The sequence below is a fragment of the Mesoplodon mirus genome (assembly GCF_964341445.2).
Source record: "Mesoplodon mirus genome assembly, chromosome: 3".
Classification (NCBI taxonomy): Eukaryota; Metazoa; Chordata; class Mammalia; order Artiodactyla; family Ziphiidae; genus Mesoplodon; species Mesoplodon mirus.
The window spans coordinates 41,149,058-41,162,448 of record NC_138978.1 but is presented as its reverse complement, the minus strand read 5'-3'; positions in this window follow the sequence as shown (position 1 = coordinate 41,162,448).

Genomic DNA, 13,391 nt, shown 5'->3' with positions numbered 1-13,391 from the left:
ATTTAAAAATCTAGGGATAGTTCTAGAACAGTGAGGAATGAGAGTTGGTGGGTAAATAACCCAGCATTTCTGTCCCTGGGTGGGACAGTTCTGGGGCATATTCTAGGTCGTTCCTCAGAGGGTTCTCAGCAAGATTGAGCCCCATTTGCTCACAGTAGTAATTTGTTCATTAATACACACTTTATTGGCTTTTTTCTCTTCCCTGATTCATTTCCCCACCTCTTGATTTGTATTTCTGGGGATCATCTTCCAAAGAAACTACCTGACCTCAAACCCTTGTCTCAAGGTCTGCTTTCAGGGGAATCCAAATGAAGAAAAACCTTGATAGTAATCAGTACAGCCCGTATTGTGATCACTAATTATTATTTTTCACTAAAACTAGCCACAGTTCCTTAAACAAATAGCTTATGAAAGGTATGAGGCAGGAAGAGTACAAGGTGAACCAAGGATATCTTATCATGCCAGAAAACAAGGAAGCTCTCAAAGACTAATGGAAACATATCATAAACACAAGGAGCCAGCTTGAAGGAATTCTCATTGACCAACTTTGGGATTGTTTGAGAGTCAAAAAGAATAATGACTGTGAAACAACAAGGTCCTACTGTATAGCATAGGGAACTATACTCAATATCCTGTAATAAACCATAATGGAAAAGAATATATATACGTATAACTGAATCACTTTGCTGTACAGCAGAAATTAACACAACATTGTAAATCAACTATACTTCAGTTATATATATATATATATTTTTTGTTTGTTTGTTTGTTTGTTTGTTTGTTTTGCTGCACCACTCAGACATGTAGGATCTTAGTTCCCTGACCAGGGATCGAACCCATGTCCCCTGCAGTGGAAGCACGGAGTCTTAACCACTGGACCGCCAGGGAAGTCCCAATAAAATAAATTTTTTAAAAAGAATAATGACTGTGACTTTTAAATATTTAAGTAAATAAAATTAAAAAGTCCATAGTGACTCTCAGAGAGAGACAGAAAAAGAGGGAGAGCTAATTGAAAATAAGCTTGTATATACAATATTCTGAAAACTGGCAACTAAATGAAATTAAGCATTTACCCTGCCTTTTTAGGAGGAGCTATGTTTAATACCCAGTGGAAGAGGGGAAGCCTTTCTTTACAGGGAACGTCAATAATAAATGTAAAAAGATAATATTGATAGGATTAAGAAATTGCCATTTTTCTACTCCTCGTAAAATAATTGGTTAAGGCATGGAAAAAGAAATCAGTGGATGCTGAAATCATTGAGTGAAAGGCTTTTGGGGAACAAGATATTTGCACTGTGCCAAAGTATCACCCACAAGTTATCTTGTTGCTAATTGCACAGAGAAAAACCAATCTTGACAATTTAGAGATCTGGGAGTCATTAACTTAACCAAGCCCGATTAATGGAATAAACTAGCATGATGAGCCTCATGATGTGATACAGTATGAAGTGCACAGCAAAACCTATGAAATATTCTTGACTAAATGTTTAATTGAATTTAAGCAAATTTTCAGCCCTAACTTTCAGTTACAGGAAATATAGGAAATATAAGAGCAAGATAGGGAATTCCCTGGCCATCCAGTGGTTAGAACTCTGTGCTTTCACTGTCCAGGGCGCAGGTTCAATCCCTGGTCCGGGAACTAAGATCTCGCAAGCCACACAAGGTGGCCAAAACAAACAAACAAACAAACAAGATAAATTACACCATTAAGACACAAATAGACAATCCAGAACATAGGACATTTATGAGGTAACTAATGAGTCTCTTCAAAGAATTGATGTCATGAGAGAGACAATAAAAGGGTAGAAGAATTTTTCTAGATAGGAATACACTAAAGAGGCATAACCAAGTCCAATGCATGAACTTTGATGCAATATTGGTTTGGTAAAACAAACACAGCTATAAGAGACATAATGAGTGTCTAGTCTGGGCATCAGTGTAATAATGCTGGTCTCATAGACTGAGTTGGGAAGAATTTTCTTGAAGACTTTGTGTACTGTTTGTGAATTAGTATTATTTCTTCTTTAAATGTTTGGTAGAATTTATAGGTTAAGCCATTTGGGACTGGAGTTTCTTTTGTGGGAAAGGTTTTTAACTAAAAAGTTGAGTTTCTTTAATAGATACACAACTATTCAGGTTGTTTCTTTTTTTTTTTTTGGCAGGGCCAAGCAGCATGCAGGATCTTAGTTCCATGACCAGGGGTCCAATCTGTGGCCCCTGCAGTGGAAGCCTGGAGTCTTAAACACTGGACCACCAGGGAAGTCCCGTTATGTTTCTTTTTGAGTGAGGTTTGGTAGTTTATGTGTTTCAGAGAATTTATACATTTCATCTAAGTTGTCAAAAATTTTGCATAGGGCTTCCCTGGTGGCACAGCGGTTAATTAAGAGTCTGCCTGCCGATGCAGAGGACGCGGGTTCATGCCCCAGTCTGGGAGGATCCCACATGCTGCGGAGTGGCTGGGCCCGTGAGTCATGGCCGCTGAGCCTGTGTGTCCGGAGCTTGTGCTCCGCAGTGGGAGAGGCTGCAGCAGTGAGGGGCCCGCGTACCGCAAAAAAAAAAAAAAAAAAAAAAAAAATTCTGCATAAAGTTGTTCATACTATCTCCATACAGTATTATGATTATAATGTCTATAAGAACTGTAATGATGTCTTCTCTCTCATTCCTGATATTGGTAATTTATACCTTATTTTTTCCTGATCACTTTGCCTAAAGTCATATCAATTTTATTGATCTTAAATTATCAGTTCTAGTTTCATCAGTTTTCTATAGTTTTCTGTTTTTTATTTCATTGATTTATGCTCTTTTTTAAGATTTATTTATTATTATTTTTAAATTTTATTATTTATTTTTGGCTGCGTCAGGTCTTAGTTTCAGCAAGCGGGATCTTCATGAGGCATGTGGGATCTTTCACTGCGGTGCATGGGCTCTTCGTTTCAGCACGTGGGCTTCTCTCTAGTTGTGGTGTGTGGGTTTGCTCTTCTCTAGTTGTGGCGCGCAGGCTCCAGGGTGTGTGGGCTCTGTAGTTTGCAGCATACAGGCTCTCTAGTTGAGGCGCGTGAGCTTAGTAGTTGTGGCACACGGGCTTATTTGCCCTGCAGCATGTGGGATCTTAGTTCTCTGACCAGGGATCAAATCCGCGTCCCCTGCATTGTAAGACGGATTCTTTACCACGGGACCACCCGGGAAGTCCCACATGCTCTTATTTTACTTATTTCCTTTTTTCTGCTTACTTTGGGTTTCATTTGTTGTTGTTTTTTTTCTGCTTTCTTAAGGTGGAAGCCTGGGTCATTGAGAGCTTTTCTCTTTCTAATACACACATTTATGCTATAAACTTCCCCATATGGACTGCTTTACCTGTATCTCACACATATTGATATCATGTTGATATGTTGTGTTTTCATTTTCATTAAGTCCAAATTATTTTCTAATTTCCCTTTTGAGTTCTTTTTTTTTATAGATCTATTTATTGATTGATTTTTGGCTGCATTGGGTCTTTGTTGCTGTGCGCACGAGCTGGGAGCTGCTCTTGGTTGCGGTGCGCAAGCTTCTCATTGCAGTGGCTTCTCTTGTTGCGGAGCATGGGCTCTCGGCGCATGGGCTTCAGTAGTTGTGGCACGTGGGCTTAGTTGTGGCTCGCGGGCTCTAGAGTGCAGGCTCAGTAGTTGTGGCGCATGGGCTTAGTTGCTCCGCAGCATGTGGGATCTTCCCAGGCCAGGGCTTGAACCCGTGTCCCCTGCATTGGAAGGCAGATTCTTAACCACTGCGCCACCAGGGAAGTCCCCTTTTGAGTTCTTTGGACAATGTGTTACTTAGAAGTGTGTTAATTAACAAATAGAGAATTTTCTACATTCCGTCTATTGATTTCTAATTTAATTTTATTTATGGTCAGAGAACATATTTCATATGATAAGAATCATTTTACATTTATTGAGACTTGTTTTAAAGGCCAGAATATAGTGTACTTTGGTAAATATTCTATGTGCACTTGAAAACAATATCTATTCTGCTGATCTATATTCTGTTGAGTTTAGAGTTCTATAAATGTCAATTAGGTCAAATGAGTTGACAGTGTTGTTCAAGGTTTCTGCAGGATACACATGCCATCAAGGTCAGAGACGTTGAGAACTGGCACGGGTTTCAAGGCATTCTTGTGATCTCCAGCTTGTGCTTGTGGCCATTATTTCTCCAGCCTTTTTTCTCTCTGTGTTTCCTTTTGGCTATTTTCTATCGCTATGTCTTCAGGTCAACTGACATGCAATATCTGCTGTTAATCTCATCCAATGTATTTTTTTTCATTTCATTCTTTTTTTGCCTCTAGAAGTTTATTGGGACTTTTTTATATCTTCCGTGTTTTTCCTTAACATGCTCATGCTTCCTTCTACTTTTTTGAACATACAAAATGTATTTATAATAATTTTAATGTCCTTGTCTATTAATTCTATCATTTGTGTCATTTCTGGATCTGTTGCTTACTGATTGATTTTTCTCCTCCTTATAGGTTATATTCTTTGCTTCTTTACATGACTGGTAATTTTTGGTTGGATGCCTTAACTTTGTCAATTATTGGGTGCTGGATATTTTTTGCATTCCTATAAATATTCTTGAGCTTTTTTCCAAGAAACAGTTTGATCCTTTCAAGGCTTGCTTTTAAGCTTTGTTACTTGGGCCCAGAGCAACTTTTAGTCTAGGGCTAATTTTGCCACACAAGTGAAGCAATACTCTTCTAGGTACACTACCTGATGATGTATTCTGGCTTTGGGGGACATGAAACTTTTCTAGGCTAAGTGAGGCCAGAATTTTTCCACCTACTTTCCCAAGACTTGGATAGTTTTCTTATGCACATGTACTGATCAGCACCCAGATGAAGACATGAGGAGAACCTTCTGAAGATCTCCAAATTGCTTACCCTTTTCAGCTCTTTCTCCTTTGTGCTGCTCTCTCCTCTCTGGTACTTTACCCAGAAAATTCTGTCCAACTTGGCCTCCTCAAATTCTCAACTTTGTCTCCTCAACTCAGGGAGAATGCTGAACTCTGGGTTCTCCCTCCTTGAACTGTGGCAGGGAATGCACTCCATGAAGTAAGCTGGGGCAATTATAGAACTCACCACATTTGTTTCCTTTCTCTCAAGGATAACTCTCCTGTTCTGCCTGTTTTCTAACATCTGAAAGTTGTTTCAAGTATTTTCTTCAGATTTTTAGATTTTTTTATGCCAGAGGCTAAATTATGGTTGGAAGCAAAAGTCTATGAGGAGATACTTTGAGACTATGTAAATGTCCTGTTCTCCAACATATTTTTATATGCTTATTCCATTGATTATTCTTATTTATATCATTTATTGCTAAGATGGTTGGAAAATAATGATTTCCTGTCTACTATTCCTTCTACATTGATAAGTTGGCCTGTGTGAATGAAAAATGTTGCCCGCGCTGTCAGTCAACAAAGGGTGCTGCAGACGTCACAGCAGCCACCCCCAAAGGTGAGCCCTGTGGGAGCTCAGGATGGAGACAGACAGGCTCCCTGCTGCCCGGCCCTTAGCCACTGCAGCCACCCCAGGGCTGCGCCCTGAGTGGACTCAGGATGGGAAAGAACAGGATACTGGCTCTAGATAGCTAAGATGAATATCAGAGGAATGATTTCAATGAGCCCAGACTCTTGCATCTTCCCATACATAGAAAAGCACTAAATTCATTTACTTGAGATATCTGGTTTTCTTTAATTAACAGTGATCTTTGATGTTTTCACTACCTGGTCATTGTTGCAAAAACTCCTATATATCCCGGCTCCTCCCTTACCTCTTGGGAGTAGTCCCTCAGAGCTATCTGAGAGGCTGCCTCCCAGGGTTGAGGTCCTTAGAAAGACCACCAAATAAAACATAATTCTCAACTTTTAGGTTGTGCATTTTTTTTCAGTCGACATCTGTTACCATGAAAAATAGCTTTCCCTTCCCTCTTTCACTTGTGTATTTAGGTATTTAGTTACTGTGGTGGACAGACTCTGAGGTGGGCTCCATGATCCTTGCCTCTTATATGATCCCTTCCCTTTGAATGTGCGTGTAGACCTGTAACTTGCTACTAACCAACAGAATACGGCAAAGGTTATCTGTATGTGATTGCGTTACCTAAGATTGTAACTGTCTTACTTGGAAAGTATCTTTCCTTTGCTGACTTGAAAGAAACAAGCTGCCATGTTGTGAGCTGCCATATGGAGAGGAACACCTGGCAAAGAGCTGAGGTGGCCTCCTGTTGACAGCCAGCCAGAAACAGAGGCCCTCAGTCTAGCAGCCTGCAAGGAACTGAATACTGCCAACAACCACATGAGCTTGGAAGTGAGTCCCTATGCAGTCAAGCCTCAGATGAGATGGCAGCCCTGGTAAACAAGCTAATTATAACTTTGTGAGACCCTGAAACAGAGGATCCAACTAAACCATGCCCTGGTTCCTGATTCTCTGGGACTATGAGATAATAAATGTGTGTTGTTTTAAGTTACTAAATTCATGACACTATTGTTACATAGCAACAGATAGCAAATACTTAGTTATTCACATCTTTTAGTGTCAGGACTGAAAGGACTCATGGATCCTTTCCCTAATTAACTTTTTAAACTAGAATATACATTAAAATTAAGTATATAAATGAATTACACTTAGAACTAGATCTTCAAATTACTGCTGCACAAGATAATCAGTCAAGATTTTTAGGAAGAATTAAGCCTACTCTCTTTCATTACTCTCTATAGAAAGAAATTAAAGAGTTTTTATACCACTCATAATGAAATGAAAACATTTTTAAAAACTGTCATATTTATATCTTTTAATTTTATAGTTTGTGCTATATATAATTTACACAAAAATAAATATACCTATATTTGGAATGCACTTAAAATATCTTACTGATGGAGTATATAATCAAACAGTTTGGGATATACTGTCCTCTGTGTATAACTTTTTTGCCATATTATCAAAGCTACCTTTTTTTTTTAACCCAAAATCCTTCAGGTTTTTTACTCTGTTTAGTACAGTAGTTCTCATCCCTAGCTGCACATTAGAATCCCCTGGGACTTTTTAGAACTTAAGAAGCCGGTGCCCTACCCCAAAACAATTTAATCAGCATCTCTGGGGGTTAGGCATAGTATTGTTTTATTTATTTTGAATTATTATTTTTAAAGACCCAAACTCCCCAGTGGCTTTCAGGGGAAGGGTTTTTATTTTTTATTTTATTTATTTATTTATTAAATTTATTTATTTTTTGGCTGCGCTGGGTCTTTGTTGCTGCGAGCGGGCTTTCACTAGTTGTGGTGAGCAGGGGCTACTCTGTTGTGGTGTGCGGGCTTCTCATTGCGATGGTTTTTCTTGTTGCAGAGCACAGGCTCTAGAGCGCAGGCTCAGTAGTTGTGGCGCACAAGCTTAGTTGCTCCATAGCATGTGGGATCTTCCCAGACCAGGAATCGAACCCATGTTCCCTGCATTGGCAGGTGGATTCTTAACCACTGCACCACCAGGGAAGTCCCAGGCATGGTATCATTTTTAAAACTCCTCAGGTTATTCTAATGAGCAGCCAAGGTTGAGAACTACTGCTTTTGAGATAAGCAACTGTCTTTGAAAAGTACTTTGTGAAAAAAGACCCAGTTGGAAAAACATCCTGTTTGAGGTGTGATTCTCTGGCTAAACCCAACTCCCTGGAAGCCCTGAAACTGACCCCTAGAGGAAATGTAATCCAGATCACAAAATGTTCAGCCAGCATTCATCTCTTCTCTTAACCAAAATAAATCCATGAGTGTTAGATAAAGGTCAAAACCAATGCATGTTTTAGACGGAGAGTAGTCCTCAACCAAGATTCAAGAAATTTTAAGTTTTGAGGGAAGTAAGGACACTGGTGGACTGTGAACTTTGAGTTCAATTCTATTCTCATGTGTAAATAGGCCATTTACCTGTTCTTTTATTCTCTATTAATTTGCTTGCCAAATTATTATATACAATGACTCTGCAGAAAAATTGAGCACTTCTAGACTGGGCACCACAATGAAGTAGTAGGTACTTCCTATAACTTGCTGACACACCTTTTCTTCCATATCCCTCTCCCTGAAGGAACCACTGAGATGTTTTCTATCTCCTCTGCATTTCAAGGTTATATATTTCTTTGGCTAATATGAGAAATTCCATCTTGTCTCTGTCTCTGGTAATTCTACAATAAATTTTCTGTTGAAACCTATAAGCAAGCTTTTTTATCTAAACACTTTTCTTCCCTACTCCTCATTTCCAGCTCAAATTTTTATTTCTCAGGAGAAATGAAAAAAAGAAAAACAAACAATAGTGAGCTTCTGGTTAATAAATTCAGGCTATGTGAAATAGATTGCTTAATTGGAAAGTCTCCATTCTCTAGTCTTTAACATAACCATGGAGGAGAACAGTGATATTATCCAAACCATGTAAAAACAACTCAGGATCTTTTCTAAAAATGAGGTATGTTCTAACAGTAGCAGTTAGTTCCCTCTGATACCAAGATTGTGGTGTCTAAATACCATTTCTCATTAAAAAGGATCTAGAGGGAATTCCCTGGTGGTCCAGTGGTTAGGACTCAGCTCTTTCACTACTGAGGGTGTGGGTTAGATCCCTGGTGAGGGAATTAAGATCCTGCAAGCTGTGCAGCATGGCCAAAATAAATAAATAAATAAATAAATAAATAAAGGATCTAGAGGTCCTTGGATAAGTGGCTGATTCCCAGGCCTGGGACAAGAAATGTCAAGATGAGCCTGAAATATTTTGTTGTGCCCAAAAGCAAGAAAGTTATCAAACACTACCGGTGGTACATCAAAATGATACAGGAGCCAACTAGAAAGGGATTCCCACTAGCCAAAAACAGGATAATTTGAGTATTGAAAAGAATAATGACTTCAATGAGTTGAACCAAATCAAATATATAATCTATGATTTCATAATGATACTAAAATGTACTATGAAATAAAAGTCATATTTTTATGGCATGACAAGAGAAATTGAAACAAAAACATCTCTGCACTTCGGCATCCTCTCTCCCCACACTGTGCATTGGGTACCTGCATTATGCATCACCAAATCTCCCCCAATGACAGAAAGACTTATTCAACAGTAAAGAGCAAAATTCTCCTAGCATAAACAAGACAACTCCTTAAAAGATAGCATTCCTTCTTGATCTCGTAAGGGGTCACATGACCCACCACGATGATGCATAGATCTAGATTATGTACTGTCAATAATACATCATTTGCATACAGATGGCCAAAAGGTACATGAAAAGCTCATCATTGCTAATTATTTTCACTTTCTTAACGGTGTCACTTGAAGCACAAAAGTTTTAAATTTTGATGAAGTCCAATTTATCTATTTTTTATTTTGCCACTTGTGCTTTTGGTGTTGTATCTAAGAAGCCATTACCTAACCCAAAGTCATGAAAATTTGTGCCCATTTTTTCTTTCTTTCTTTCCTTTTTTTTTGGCCACATGGCTTGCAGGATCTTAGTTCTGTGACCAGGACTTGAACCTGGGCCCCAGCATTGAAAGCACTGAGTCCTAACCACTGGACCACCAAGGAATTCCCTAAGTTTTCTTTTAAGATGTTATAGATTTGGCTCTCATATGTATGCCTTTGGTCCATTTTGAGCTGACTTTTGTATGTGGTGTGAGGGAGAGGTCCACCTTCGTTCTTTTGCATGCAGTAACCAGTTGTCCTGCACCATTTGTTGTAAAGACTCTGCTTTTCCCTTTGAATTGTCCTGGCATCTCTGTTGAAAATCAATTGACCATACAATATACTTCAATTAAAAATAAAATGCATGGACACTGAGAGGATATGCATCAAAATGCTAATGGTGGTGGGACTTCCCTGGTGGTCCAGTGGGCAGGACTCCACACTCCCAATGCAGGGGGCCCGGGTTCAATCCCTGGTCAGGGAACTAGACCCTGCATGCGTGCTGCAACTAAGAGTCTGCATGCTGCAGCTAAAGATCCCACATGCCACAACTAAGACCCCGTGCAGCCAAAATAAATAAATAATTTTTTTAAAAAAGTGCTTGGTGGTTATCTCTGGGGGGTGAGGATTATGGGTGATTGTTATTTTTTACTTTAGGCTTTTATGTATTTCTAGTTGTCTGCAGTGAACATATATTGCTTGTAAAGTTAGAAAGAAAACAATAGGGACTTCCCTGGTGGCGCAGTGGTTAAGAATCCACCTGCCAATGCAGGGGACACAGGTTCGATCCCTGGTCCAAGAAGATCCCACATGCCACGGAGCAATGAAACTTGTGTATCACAACTACCAAGCCTGCGCTCTAGAGACCGCAAGCCACAACTACTGAGCCTGTGTGCTGCAACTACTGAAGCCCGTGTGCCTAGAGCCTGTGCTCTGCAACAAGAGAGGCCACCGCAATGAGAAGCCCACTCACCACAACGAAGAGTAGCCCCTGCTTGCCGCAACTAGAGAAAGCCTGCTCATGGCAACGAAGACCCAATGCAGCCAAAAAAAAGAATTGTCATTAAAAAAAGAAAAAAAAAGAAAGAAAATCAATTGACCATAGACGTGAGGGTTTATTGCTGAACTCTCAATTCTATTCATTTGTCTATATGTCTATCCTTATTCCAGCTCCACACTGTCTTAGTTACTGTAGCTTTGTAGCAGGTTTTGAAATTGGTAAATGTAAGTCCTCCAACATTGTTTTCTTTTTAAAAATTGGTTTGGCTATTCTGGGTCCCCTGAATTCCATATGAATTTTAGGATCAGCTTGTCAGTTTCTACAAAGAAACCAGCTGGGTTTTTTTTTTTTTAATAGAGATTTCATTGAATCTGAGATCAATTTGGGGAGCATTGCTATCTTAACAGATTGCTTTATGATCCATGAATACAGGATGTCTTTCCATTCATTTGGTTCTCCTTCAATTTCTTTCAATCATGTTTTGTAGTTTCAGTTACACTCATATTTCTTTTGTTAAATTTACTCCTAAGTATTTTATCATTCTTGATGCTATTATAAATGAAATTGTTTTTTTAATTTTGTTCATTTCTAGTGAATGGAAATACAACTGATTTTTGTACATTGATCTTGTATTCAGCAACCTTACCAAATTCAATTATTACTTCTAATAGTTTTTGTGTATGTGTGTGGATTCTGTAGGATTTTCTATACAAGATCATGTCATCTGCAAAGAGAAACTGTTTACTTCTTCCTTTCCAATTTGGATGGCTTTTACTTCTTTTTCTTTCTTAACTTCCCTGGTTAAACCTCCCACACAATGTTGAATAGAAATGATGAGAGCAGTCATCCTTGTCTTATTCCTGATCTTAAGAGGAAAGTATTTAGTCTTTCACTATCAATGCTGTTAGCTGTGGGGGTTTTTATACATGCCCTTTATCAGATAGGTGGAGTTCCCTTCTATTCCTAGTTTATTGTGTGTTTTTATCATGAAAAGGTACCTTATGTTTTAAATGAATCATTTTACTTGCTTGTAGAGAATGGATTGGAATTGAACAGATCTAAAAGAGGGAGACTGGTTAGGATGCTATTGTGATAATCCAGGTGAGAGATGATGATGGCTTGCAGTTTTCCAGGCAAGAAATGATGAAAGAGGGTGGGATAACCCAATGGTAATCAGAATATAACAAGAGATACTGAGAGAATAGGATTGATAGAACCTTGTGACAACTGAATGTGATACTGGGCACAGCAGATAATGTTGCAGATCTTCTTTACTAGGCTGGTACAACCATCCCCCAACTGCTGTGGCTGTTGGCTGATAATGGCTCACATCTGCACTTCTCTTTTTTTTTTTTAATTTATTTTTGGCTACATCGGGTCTTCGTTGCTGCGTGCGGGCTTTCTCTAGTTGCGGCGAGCGGGGGCTACTCTTCAATGTGGTGTGCTAGCTTCTCATTGCGGTGGCTTCTCTTGTTGCAGAGCACAGGCTCTAGGGTGCACGGTCTTCAGTAGTTGCAGCACACAGGTTCAGTAGTTGTGTCAGGCGGGCTCTAGAGCGCAGGCTCAGTAGTTGTGGTGCATGGGCTTAGTTGCTCTGTGGCACGTGGGATCTTCCGGACCAGGGCTCGAACCCATGTCCCCTGCATTGGCAGGCGGATTCTTAACCACCGTGCCACCCGGGAAGTCCACATCTGCACTTCTCTTTACAATTGACATTAGCTGCCTCATCCAGAGATGTCTGGAAGTTTAAATGACTTTCATCACTGTGGAAGCCAATGACTAACTGGTGTGAGAGTATAAAGCCTGTTCACCATACCAAAAGGGATTATACATTACTAAGATTCTGATCCTTGAACTGCCCAGTGGGAGTGAAAAGCTGCCGCTTTGGCATGAGATGAATTCAGTTATTAATGGAAACCATATATTAAGCTGTTGAGATCCACTACGATAACTAGTCCCAGAAGTTTACCAAGCAATTTGCTGAAGGACTTTGGAGATAATGAAAATACTTGTGGTTAGAAAATAAAAGAAAACAGGACTTCAAAAGTTATGTCAGTTTATGGGGTGTTGGAAATAGTTTATATTTTGATTGTGGCAAGTACATGACTTTATACTTGCGATGGACACATGAGTGTGCCTCGCACACTTGCAACAACAGGGAACATAATTGACCAAAGCTCTAGCTACTGGGCCCAGAAATCCATCATCATATTTGAACCAATGCTACATTTCAATGGGCTATTCTCAGACAACAACTGGGCACAGCAAGGGTACTAAGGCAGGTCTATTGGGTAAAGGTCCTTAGAAGGTCAACTTTAGCTCAAAGACTCCCAAAGGCCTTGCTTACTGATCTTTCCTTAGATTTCCTAGCATTCAAGGACACTCCCAACCTCTTTTCCTTCTCTTTTCACTCAGGATCAGGCTTGCATTGTTATCAGAGAGCTCTCCCACCCTTGCCTGGCTCCCTTCTCATTACTATTACAAGCGTTGTCCTAAAAAAAAAAAAAAAAAAAAAAAACTCCTTGGACTTCCCTGGTGGTCCAGTGGTTAAGATTCTGCACTTCCAACACAGGGGGCATGGGTTTGATCCCTGACTGGGGAAGTTCCACATGCTGCCCACTTCAGAAAAAAAACAAAAAAACAAAAAACCTTGTATGTTTAATCTCACATTGGCATCTGCTTTAAGGATAACCTAGACTAGTACAATACATTTGTGAAAACTTAGAACTGTACAGTCAAAAAGAGTGAATTTTATTGTATATAAATTATACCTCAATAAACTTGACTTTTAAAAAGTGTTGTTAGTTTTAAACATTTATCAAGAGTAGGTGAGTTATGCCTGTTTCTTCTTCACTCCACTTCAACCATCTGTTTCCAAGATCTCATCCTGGCTCAGGTCGCCGCCTAGAACTGCTGAAATTCCACATCTTACAATGACCACATCCACCT